This window comes from Lathyrus oleraceus, chromosome 5 (genome assembly GCF_024323335.1).
Source record: "Lathyrus oleraceus cultivar Zhongwan6 chromosome 5, CAAS_Psat_ZW6_1.0, whole genome shotgun sequence".
NCBI lineage: Eukaryota > Viridiplantae > Streptophyta > Magnoliopsida > Fabales > Fabaceae > Lathyrus > Lathyrus oleraceus.
In genome coordinates, this window is record NC_066583.1 from 473,223,321 (window position 1) to 473,235,321 (window position 12,001).

The window sequence follows — 12,001 nt, forward strand, 5'->3', positions numbered from 1 at the left end:
CAAAATGAATTTGGCATCAATGGTGGCATTTACGACATGCATTACATGACCGAAACCCGCACGCTCTATGTAAGGTACGCACCATGGGTCTGGATAAGGCATTGGGTGTGAACGTTGACGAAATTTCTTGGGATCCTTTAAAAATAAACAATATAAAAAATCATTATATTGGACTTTTAAAAAACTAATTACAAACATACGAAAGAGGCAATGTTCAAGAAAAACTTACGAATGAGGCAATGTTTGCCCTAGTTCCTCTGTGTTCTTGGCCCATGGTAAGAAGCGACATGACTGCAATGTAGGAAGAAGCTTGGTGGATGAGAAGTTTTGCCTGAGTTCTCTGAATAAAAGTGTTAGTGGTTGATGAAAACTTGCAAGAATGACCCTCTATTTATACTCGTTTTCAAGTAGAATGAATATGCAAAAATGTGACAAGTGTAAGGCATGCGTGGTAGTGTTGGCATGCATTGGTGGAATCTGATGATGCAGAAACGTGACAAGTGGAAGGCATGCGTGGGAATCTTGCAGAATAGGTGCAGACTAGGTGGCAGTGTTTGCATGCATAGGTGCAGACTAGGTGGGAGTTGTCTTGTCTTGGGGAAGACTTGGTGGAATCTGATGATGCAGAAACGTGACAAGTGGAAGGCATGCGTGGGAATCTTGCAGAATAGGTGCAGACTAGGTGGCAGTGTTGGCATGCATAGGTGCAGACTAGGTGGGAGTTGTCTTGTCTTGGGGAAGACTTGGTGGAATCTGATGATGCAAAGGTGTGACACGTGGAAGGCATGCATGGGAATCTTGCAGAATAGGTGCAGACTAGGTGGTGGTGTTGGCATGCATTGGTGCAGACTAGGTGGTAGTGTTGGCATGCATTGGTGCAGACTAGGTGGTAGTGTTGACACGTGTAAGGCATGCGTGGGAATCTTATTTAAAACAAATAATTAAGCGTAAATAAGATTGAATATTATTTTTAACACATAATCACTATTTTACTTTATTTGTAAGAAACTACTAACACGATTTTAAGAATTTCTTTCCTATAACATGTTTGTTGTCATTTTATGGTGATCTATGTGCTTGCGCTTTTTTTATCACATTTTTTATTATGCCAAAGGGGCATAAGTAAACTCTTAGGGGGGAGTAAAGCATAATCTCTTTATCAGTGAGGGGAGTTGGCATGCATTAGTACAGACTAGGTGGGAGTGTTGCATTCAAGGGTGTGACACGTGTAAGGCATGCGTGGGAATCTGCCAGACTTGGTGGTGAAGACTTGATGGGGAACAGGCATGCATGGGAATCTCTGAGACTAAGTTCAGACTAGGTGGATAGGTTGGCATGCATTAGTACAGACTAGGTGGGAGTGTTGCATTCAAGGGTGTGACACGTGTAAGGCATGCGTGGGAATCTGCCAGACTTGGTGGTGAAGACTTGATGGGGAACAGGCATGCATGGGAATCTCTGAGACTAAGTTCAGACTAGGTGGATAGGTTGGCATGCATTAGTACAGACTAGGTGGGAGTGTTGCATTCAAGGGTGTGACACGTGTAAGGCATGCGTGGGAATCTGCCAGACTTGGTGGTGAAGACTTGATGGGGAACAGGCACGCATCAATAGACAGTGCATACAATAATCCAGCAAATGGTTGGCATGACCCCCCGTCTACCCATGTCTACTGCATCAGGCATATTGCTCAAAATTTTATGCGGGAGTTCAAGGATAACTTCTTGAAGCAACATTTGATAAACGCGGGGTATGCCTTAAACCAACCTGGATTCCAATACTATCGCCGGGAAATAGTGTTGGCAAATTCTGATGCAGGGAGGTGGATCGATAATATCGACCGAGCGAAGTGGACTAAATCATATGACGATGGGGTGAGGTGGGGCCACATGACAACAAATCTTGTGGAATCAATGAACGGCGTGTTTAAGGGCATACGTAACCTCCCGGTAACCGCATTGGTGAGTGCGACGTATTTTCGGATGGCAACGTTGTTCGTAACAAGAGGCAGGCGCTGGAATGAAGTGTTGCAGACGAGTCAAGTATATAGTGATGCCTGCATGAAGTTTATGAGGCAGGAATCTGCCAAAGCCAGCAGCCATCGGGTTACGGAATTCGACCGCCATGGCCACACTTTTAGTGTCAAGGAAACAATTGACCACAACCAAGGGCTGCCCAGACAAGAGTATAGGGTCCTAATACCAGACCGTTGGTGCGACTGTGGTCAATTTCAGGCCTATCGTATGCCTTGTTCCCATGTCATTGCAGCGTGTTCACACAGCCACTTCGATGCATTATCGCTAGTGTCTCCAATCTACAAAGTTGCAACATTGCTCAATGTATACGACAATCCCTTTCCGGTGGTAGCATTGGAGGCGTATTGGCCAGAGTATGACGGGGAAATTGTTTGGCACAACGAATCGATGCGGCGGAATAAAAGTGGTCGCCCAAATAGCAGGCGCATTAGAACTGAAATGGACGTCGCAGAGAAAATGCAGAGGAAGTGTAGCATATGTAGACAACTAGGGCATAATAAGAACAAATGTCCATATCGTGGATCTAGTTCCACAACTTAGTTTTCACTTTCATAAATCTGTGTACCAAAATCATTTTAAATTAAAGTTTACTTTTTATTCCAAATAGAAGATGACACTTGAACAACAAACACAAACATCTAACATTACAACACCAATTACTAAAACAAAAACAAATACTGGAACAAAAACAAGTACTAAAACAAGAACAAGTACTAGAACAATAACAAATACAACAACAACATGACAAACAACCATTAAAATCTAAGAAATTACAACAGTTAACACTATGTCGTCTGATCCATGCATCATTTGGATGCAATCAATGTCGCTTTCAACTTCAACCCACCAACGTATCGTTTCTCCAGTTTCAAATGAGAACCTTGTTCTAAGCCTCTGAATCCTTCTGATGACTTCACCAGGTTGGTAATCTCCCTCTAACCAAGACATCAAGGACCTTTTTAGTTGGTCTAACGAACGGATGTTCCAAAATTTCATCTCCATTGGGGGTTTCAAAGGCGAGAAAATAACATGCCCATCCCTTTTTAAGATTACTGGTTCAGGATCCGGGCGCCTTGATGATGTTCGCTGCCATGACGACGGTCTTGGGGATGCCATGAACTCAACTTGATACAGAAAGTGATAGGAAACAGTGGTGAAGAAAATGCAAGGAAAAAACACTTTATTTATAGGAAAAGATCTGGGTTGTACACCAGTCTACCTAACCCTAATTAGTGTCGCACTTGATTACTTAATCTTATATGGAATTAGGGTTTCAATTAGGTCATAACTACCAAACTCTAATTATAACCGATCAATAAACCCTAATTATAATTGATATATAGATGATTAACCCTAATTCTTCCAAAAAATTTTAAATAATAATAATTACTTATAAATTAAATTAGTATATATATAAATTAATATATATATATATATATATATATATATATATATATATATATATATATATATATATATATATATATATATATATATATATATATATATATATATCTTCTAAATAATTTTATTTATATATATGTGTTAATATAAATTAATATAATTTAGAAAAAATATAAATTCATAAATTAAAAAAAAATTAAAAAAAAAAAAAAAAAAAAAAAAACATATTTAAAAAAAAAAAATAAAATAAAATAAAATTTTTAAGGGTAGGCGCCACTCCTAGTGGCGACTTGCCCTACCCTTTAAGGGTAGGCGCCAACTAGGGTGGCGCCTATGTACAAAATTAGGGCAAAAATTGCCCAATTTTGTAATTTTTTGGAAAAAATGGATATTTTTGAAATTTTTTTAAAAATTCTGAATATTTTAAAAAAAAATTCACACAAAGTCACCGAGGGGATGAAAAAGGGAAATCTTGAAAGTGCAATAATGGAATCTGTGTCTTTTTATAGGATTGTTTTTCGAATTCTCCCAATATGGCAGGGGTGAAAATGGGTATTGATAGCAATCTTAAAATCAATCATGATAGCAATCCTAAAATCAAACCATGTCTTTAAATGACGTGTCAATTTGATATTAATCTAATCTCAACCATAATTCTTTCTGACCAACTAATTTCTTTTATATTTTAAAACCAATTATTTCCTTGAATTATATTTTATATTATTTACAAATTGATATTATACATCTAAATATAATTTACAATTTTCTATGCGTCTAAATATATTAATATAGTTTTTAGAAAAGTATTTTCATTAACTTTTATAAAATTCAGAGAGGGAATTATTTAAGGGGGCAGACTTTCAACCTCGGCCCACCCCGCATTAAAATTGAGAGCGGGGCAGGGAGAGTTCACGGACACTATGCATTTTAAGGATAAAAATATAAATTTTATGTTATTGCCTGTTCCCGCAAAAGTCCGCAAAAAATAGGGTGGACGGGATATACATATTAGAGAATGTGAGCCTAAACCATTGGCCCGATCCAGACTAAAGTGCGAGAAAAACGGGAATTCCCCAATGGGTCAAACCTGTTTCTGCCACATACCTCTCATGTTTTGTTAATAACCGAGGATAAAAGGTCATTATTTATGTCAGTTTTGATATAACAACCGAGAGGTATAACCTATTTTTTTAAAATCCTATTTTGACTGACCTGGATCTTGTTTTTACACCGAACCTACATAATAATGTGATAGAATCAAATCATTTGTATTTTATACATAACATAACACAGAATACCCAATTTATATTGTTTACAAAATCAAATATATAATGCTTACAATACTTATAATGACATATGGGATACACAAAACCTCTACCAAGAGAACCTATACATATTTGGACCTATACAAATTTGCACCTATAATGATAAAACCTCTATACATTGCTAGTATATAGATGTAAATTAAGAAAAACTAGTGTTTACGAGATTTATAATAAGATTGGAAGGCAATGGTCCAACGTGATCGTATGTCATCTATATCTTCTAGTGAGAATGATGTTTCGTCGCTAAACCCTTATAATTTGAAGTATGATAAGCTAACAACAACAACATTAGTTTAACAAATATACATAAATTACATGTATATGGATAGTTAATACCTTAGTCCATTAATTGATAATGCCTCTAGAGACAATATTAAACATATGTCTCATCACATGATATCCACATTCAAAGTCGTTAGGTAGTTTATGCGACTTCAAATATTTTTCATATAGTTACTAATTAATAAACACAAAATACCAGTAATACATTAGCAATTTTTATATAGTTTATGTAACAATTTTTATGCGACTTCAAATAATTTTCATATAGTTTATGTAACAATTTTTATTCTCCTTAACCAAATTATTTTGTATGTGCATCATGATTATGTTTGCTGAATTACCTTGAAATTGAATGTTCAATGGATCTATGAAACAATACTTTTTCAATTTCCTTTAAATACACATCTCATGTAGGAGCCTAATCAACAATTAATGCAAATTTCAAAACTTTTTGTTAAAGTATGAAAACAATGACCGAGGAAGCATCAGAACCCTAATTCTCATATCTTTTTGCATTGTGGATTTTGGTCAGCTTGCATCTAGGTGTCCAGAATCCATCAAGATTCTATGATAAATGAGAGGATCATTGTACATTTACCTAGTGATCATATGTGTCATTATATTCGTTTGTCTGATTAAACCATGAATAGTTGTTACACTGTTTGTTAGTTTGATTGGTCATTCATTCAGCCATGGTGGCACATCATCATAGGTCACCTCATCATTTGTGTCACGCCTAAAGCTTACACTTCATGCACTCAAGTTCATCTGAAAACATGGCATAGGTCATGATTAAAAGGTGTAAACACAAACCCATTAGGTGGATTTGCTTACGTTTTGTCAGTCATTTTTGATATATTGCATCTCATTTTAGATTTATCATAAACATTGCACATCACATTACACCGTCCTCACCAAGTGTGACCAAGGGCAAGAAATTAAAATGTTTTTATTTCCAAGCCTAACATGCACCATGTCACTTTCACCTAATTACACTAATGGTTAATTGTTCGGTTAGATATATCTTAAGCCATGGCATGGATTGTTTCATTAAGTCAGGACTTGATGTCCATTTTGCATTTGATTAAACTAGTAAGACTTAAGCCCTTGGAGCAAGTTAGCATTAGGCCATTTCATGAAATTACATGCAAGCATCATACCTTTGGCCTATTAAACAAGGACTGAGAATCAATGTGACTCTTTGAATCACCTTTTTCATTTGAATATATAAGATGTCTTTGTTTCCACTTGACAGACATATCACATACATAAACCCCTAAGCATTCTTCTCATTAACACATAAGCTTAGACAATAAGACATGCTTAATTACAAAATTAGTAGTACCTGAGTTATTTGTACCTAGGCTAATACATGATTTTAATACTATTACATCATGTTGCATCTTATTCTAGAACATAGCCTGCTACATGTTACAATGCTTGAATCAAAGAAAAATGGAAAAAGAGTATGGCAGCCCTTGCCATGAAGCTTCTTTGCTCCATGATTCCACTTGGTCAATCCACTTGAAGTTTTCCCTGGACCTACATGATATCAATGAGAAGCAAACTGATAAACTACATCATCACCCAAGCTATTAGTAGGGTTCAAAGTCAGACATTCTTACTCACTTTGGGCCTACAACTCCAAGTCAAAACAACATGACATACTTCTACAAGCTGAAGCCAATTATGACCTGCAAGTTAAAATAAAAAAATTAAGTTGATTAAGAAGGAACTACAAAAACTACTACACATAACACTACCAACCTATCAGCATAACCAATTGAGCAAAATAACACAAAGAGGCCAAGCCAAAACAAGTGCAAGCGCAACACCGAGCAAAAATCAGCAAAGCATTAAGATAATCAAATCAAGGGATTTACAAGCAAAGTGTTCACATTGATAAAGGATTAAGATTCATATATTTTTATGGACAATTTATTATGTAGACATCCAGTATGAAATTCTAACAGGACAACAAGTAGAAGCTGCGATGTTATTGAGTTGAATTTACGCGTGCGTGAGGCGAACACCGAAGGGTGTTCATCGTTTGTTCCCCAACTATTTGTTTCTTTTTGGTCTGCTATGAAAATGTGTGTGTGTGTTTAAAAAAAAGAGAAGAGAGAGTTCTTCAAAAGAAAGAACACATGTGCCCATCTGAGTGGGAGAATAGAGAGGGCTTATATTTATTCTGATGATTGAAGTGAATGCTTTGAAGTGAATCAAGTTTTTCTTGAATCATTTTTTATTTAGTGTCATTGGTGACTAAACTTTTTCTTTTAAATTACATTAAAAATGTTGTCTTGGGGGTGTTGCCTTGGGCCCTTGTGGTTTGTTTGTTTGGGCTTTATGCTTTTTACACCCCAGTCTGTTTTATTTTGGCTTATCAATTTATTATTTTTTTATCATATTATTTGCTTAAATAAAAAAAAATCATAATAATAATAATAATAATAATATAACACAAAGTTTTATTTCTCAACATGATTTTGATCTTTTGCTTAATTTTGTATATTTTACTTTTGTTAGAATATTATGATTAAGTGAGTAGTTAACTTATTAATGTAAATAAGTGACCAATTCATTTTATAATTTGTTATAAAATTAATTATCTTGGTCCAACACCAAGTATGGATTTTTTAGTCTGATTAAATTGTTATCGATTCTCAATATAATTCAAACTCTTTTTTTCGGTTAAGTCTAATTCAATTTTCTTTCTAATAAAAATACGAAAGAAATGGGTCCTTGGTATTTCGCATTCCCTGAATCCTTGAATGATCGCTCTTGAGGCACACGTCTTGGGTTGCTTTTTATTCACTCTTTCGCTTCTAAAAAACACTTAATTTAAAAACTTGGACGAAAATAAGAGGCATTGGAGTCTAGCATCCCAGTGGAACCTTTGAACAATCTTTTGAAGGTTCATCGTCCATCAATTTTTTTTTGTAACTAATTGAATGAAAAAGATGTTGTTGTAGTCTAGCATTCAGGTATTATCCCGAATAATTTACTCAAACGCTCACGTCTTGTTCTTACCAAATATTTGTCATTCATCTTTAAAAATACTCAATACACCTTAATCAATCGAACCTATCCTTTCTTGCTCGCGTACGATTGAAATCTTTTCATAAGCGAACATTCGTCTAATCCTTTCTAACGCGTACGAACTTGCGTTTAAGCCTTCGTCGTGAGTAAGCAAGCCAGGTTTTACCGTTAGAATGCATTCTAGATACATGTTTAAATCAATACACTGTTAATCTATCAAAATCGTTTCAAAAAGAGGGATGTCTAATCCTTTCTAATACATATACAAACTAGCGCTTAAGTCTCCCCCGCAAGCATGCAAGCCCACGTTTAGTCATTAGAATGCGACCTAAGTACTCGCTCATTAAAACAAGCCAACAAACAAACCAAAAGCTTCACCACGAACTATGATGCTTTGAGTTCCTCATTATACCCGAGGATACGTAGGAGCGAGACCCGCAATATCGTCAAGCATCCTAATAAAAAAAATTACGACCCCTTCTCTTTTATAATTTCAATAATTTGAAGAAAACAATTAACATAAGCTATCATTCAATAGCTAGACTAAAAGGTTCCCAATGAGTACAACGGACGTGAGGGATACTAATATCTTCCCCTTGTGTAATCGACTCCCGAATCCGAATATGGTTGCGACGACCATTATTCTATTTTTACAAGGTTTTATCGATATTTTCCTATTCCTTCATTGGAATAAATAAAGTTCAGTGGCGACCCTGTTCGAATCATTTTTTTCACGTCCGTCGCGAGGGATCATATTTTTTGAGATGTGACATGAATATAAATTGAAATCACCATCAGAATCTGGTCTATCATACAAGACAGTCTCTGAGTGTTATCTAGTTGAGGTGGTGTAGTTTCAATACTGTGAGCCGAGGTAGAACAACTATCTTTCATGCTTGCACCAGCCATAACAAATTTCTCAACTACTCTTTGAGGCATGTCTAACTGATCTAGATTTGGGTGGTTGAGTACACCCATTGATTTCAATTTTGGTATCATAAAAACAACTAAATACAATACGGAAATTAAATTACATAAACAATAACAACGACATACAACAAAAATATTTTAAATTATACTTATACCTCAATTACATCACATGTAGACTTCTCTCGTCCATCCTTAGCCAACCTCTCTCGCTCCTGCTGCACCTTCTGCAACATCCTCTCCCACTCCTCCTCAACATCCTTTATCGCTCCTCCTACTCCTCCTAATTCCACTTTTCTCGCTCCTGTCCTAATACTCCCCCTATCGTTTTACAACTATCTCTTCAATTTCTCTACAACGGCTTACTTTGTTAATTGGTTGTGATGGTGATAACCATGAAACGTATCACGTTTGCGACTTGATACACATGTCATTTTAGTCGGTTTTATGTCCATTTTGTGGTTTTATGTCAGTGTATAGTGTTTATTTCAAGTATTTTCCATGTAGGAGTTTCCGTGTGAGAAATCGGAACAAAAAGAGAAAAGAACAAATAAAAAGGACGAATTTTGCATTCATGGTGTTCACCATGGCGTTTGTCATGGCGCAGACCGTGACGTGGCAAACAAGTTCCACATAAGCATAGAGAAACATAAAAAAGGAGCCTTTCAGAACTCATGGTGTTCTCCATGAGTGGCATGGCATTCGCCATGAATTTTGAAGACCACGTTCTCCCACTTTGCACTCATGGCGTTCGCTATGAAGCCATGGCGTCTGCCATGGACTTTGAGAGCCTAAAGATAGCAACAATTTGGCCCAGTCTTCTCCCACTTCAGCAGAAAATTCTCCACGACTCCTACATGAATTCATCCTCTTTTTAGAGTTTAAAGCATTATATATACCCACAAACTGTAGGTTTTTACCATCCATGTTTTATCAAAATTATTAGAATTTTAGAATACTTGTTTTAGGGAGAGAAATTCATTAGTATAAAAGCAACAATTTTCAGATTTTATGGCAGGTTTTATTTTATCATCATTTATTTCCCGCTGCCTATTGTTGCTGCTAATTAAGTTTCAATTTTAATTTGTACTGTTATTTTAATTATTTCATTGTATTTATCTGTTTCAAAGTACTTATATTAGTTCCAATTATACAGTTAGTGTTGGTTTTTATTTGCTTGTGTAGGTGCTTGTAACACTTGTAGGTACTTCATAATATATATATATATATATATATATATATATATATATATATATATATATATATATATATATATATATATATATATATATATATATATATATATATATATATATTGTACTGTTATTATTTTATATATTAGTTTTATGTATTATTATTTCATGTTTAGTCAAATTAACATCAATATGCTTCCCTTAAACATGTTCCCCTAAGTTTTTAGAATCTGGGATGTGAGGACCGTCGTTTTGACGGGACTCGGGAAATTTTATCGACACATATTTTAATATTAATTTATTTTTTTGGTTCTGAATTTTAGTTTTAAAGTTAAAAAGTTTTGCGCGAAAGCGAAAACACTCAGATACTGGTCAATAATGCGACAATGTGAGACCGGTATTCGATCAATAAAATTTGGATTTTTAATTTCTAAAAACAGCGTCACCGCTTTATTAAGTAATTAAGACTTATCTGTTTTCAAAAACTGTTTCGGGATTGTAACTTGTGGAGCGATAACATGGCTTTTACGATTTCGAAACATAATACGGGCTGTACGAAAGTGAGTAGTGTTTTTAAATTAGTATTTCCTCCAAAAAAAATTTAAAACAAAACAAAGTGCTGAAATTTATCTGAATCCCGAAGGTACACTGAAAATTACATTCCGGTCTCGTTGATTTAATTCCTCAAACCACTAGTAATTTACATCCATTCTCAAATCAATCAAAATTGATTAGCCTTAGATTTACAAAGTGATGAGAGATCCCAGTAGGTGGACGTTAGACTCTGTGAGTTCGAATTTTTTTATATTATAATCTATTAGTCAGTGCAATTGCAGACTCAATACATCACATTTTTGGCACCGTTATCGGGGACCAACAATCAATATTGTGATTCAGTTGTAGCAATGTATAAACTAAATTATTTTATTACTTTTCTTCTATCGGTTGTATGCCCGACATTTACTCAACCAGAGACAAGTAGAACAACCGTTTCCTGAAAATCGAGCATTTTATTCACCTAAAACACCGAATATGAGCACTTAGAGCCATATTTGATCCTATGGATGAACCAGATAATCGTCCACTTAAGGAATTTGTAGTTCCATCTCAAGACGAGCCATACTCAAGTATTGTTCCACCTGCAGTCCAGGCGAACAACTTCGAATTGAATCCTTCTCTCTTACAAATCGTGCAACAGAACCAGTTCTCAAGAAATCCCATTGAGGACCCAATCTTCATTTGTCAGTGTTTTTACAATATGTAGGCACATTAAAGACTAATAACGTAAATCCTAAATCAATTCGGTTATGTTTATTTCCATTTTCCCTAAGAGATAGAGCCAGAGCTTGGCTATAATCTTTACCTTCTAACTCTATCAGTAGTTGGAATGAACAAAAGAAGGCATTTTTAGCCAAATATTTTCCTTTGAGCAAAACACCAGTGCTAAGAAATCACATAACCATGTTTAGACAGACAAATGGAGAATCACTTTTCGAAGCTTGGGAATGATATAAGGACATGATGAGACTATGCCCTCATCACGGTCTATAGAAATGGCTCATCATCCATGCATTCTATAATGGTCTACTTTATAGCACAAGAATGACCATAGACAGTGCAACTGACAGCGCCTTAATGGATAAACCCTTAAATGAAGTTTACCATCTTCTTGAGAACATGGACCATAACCATTATCAAGGGGGAAACGAGTGTTCTCAAGTAGAGAAAACACCACAAAAAGGAGTAATGTTTGAAGTGAATGGCCTAGACCATGTGAGTGCTAAGGCCGGTG

The 12,001-nt window shown here is 35.5% G+C and overlaps 1 non-coding gene across 1 annotated transcript; it reads right to left on the minus strand.

Moving 5' to 3' along the window:
* Nucleotides 1-11,649: 11,649 nt before the first annotated feature.
* On the minus strand, nt 11,650-11,756 carry LOC127090172 (small nucleolar RNA R71). Its single transcript, XR_007791701.1, has one exon. It is a non-coding gene; the product is annotated as a small nucleolar RNA R71 (small nucleolar RNA).
* Between the last annotated feature and the right edge of the window lie 245 nt (nt 11,757-12,001).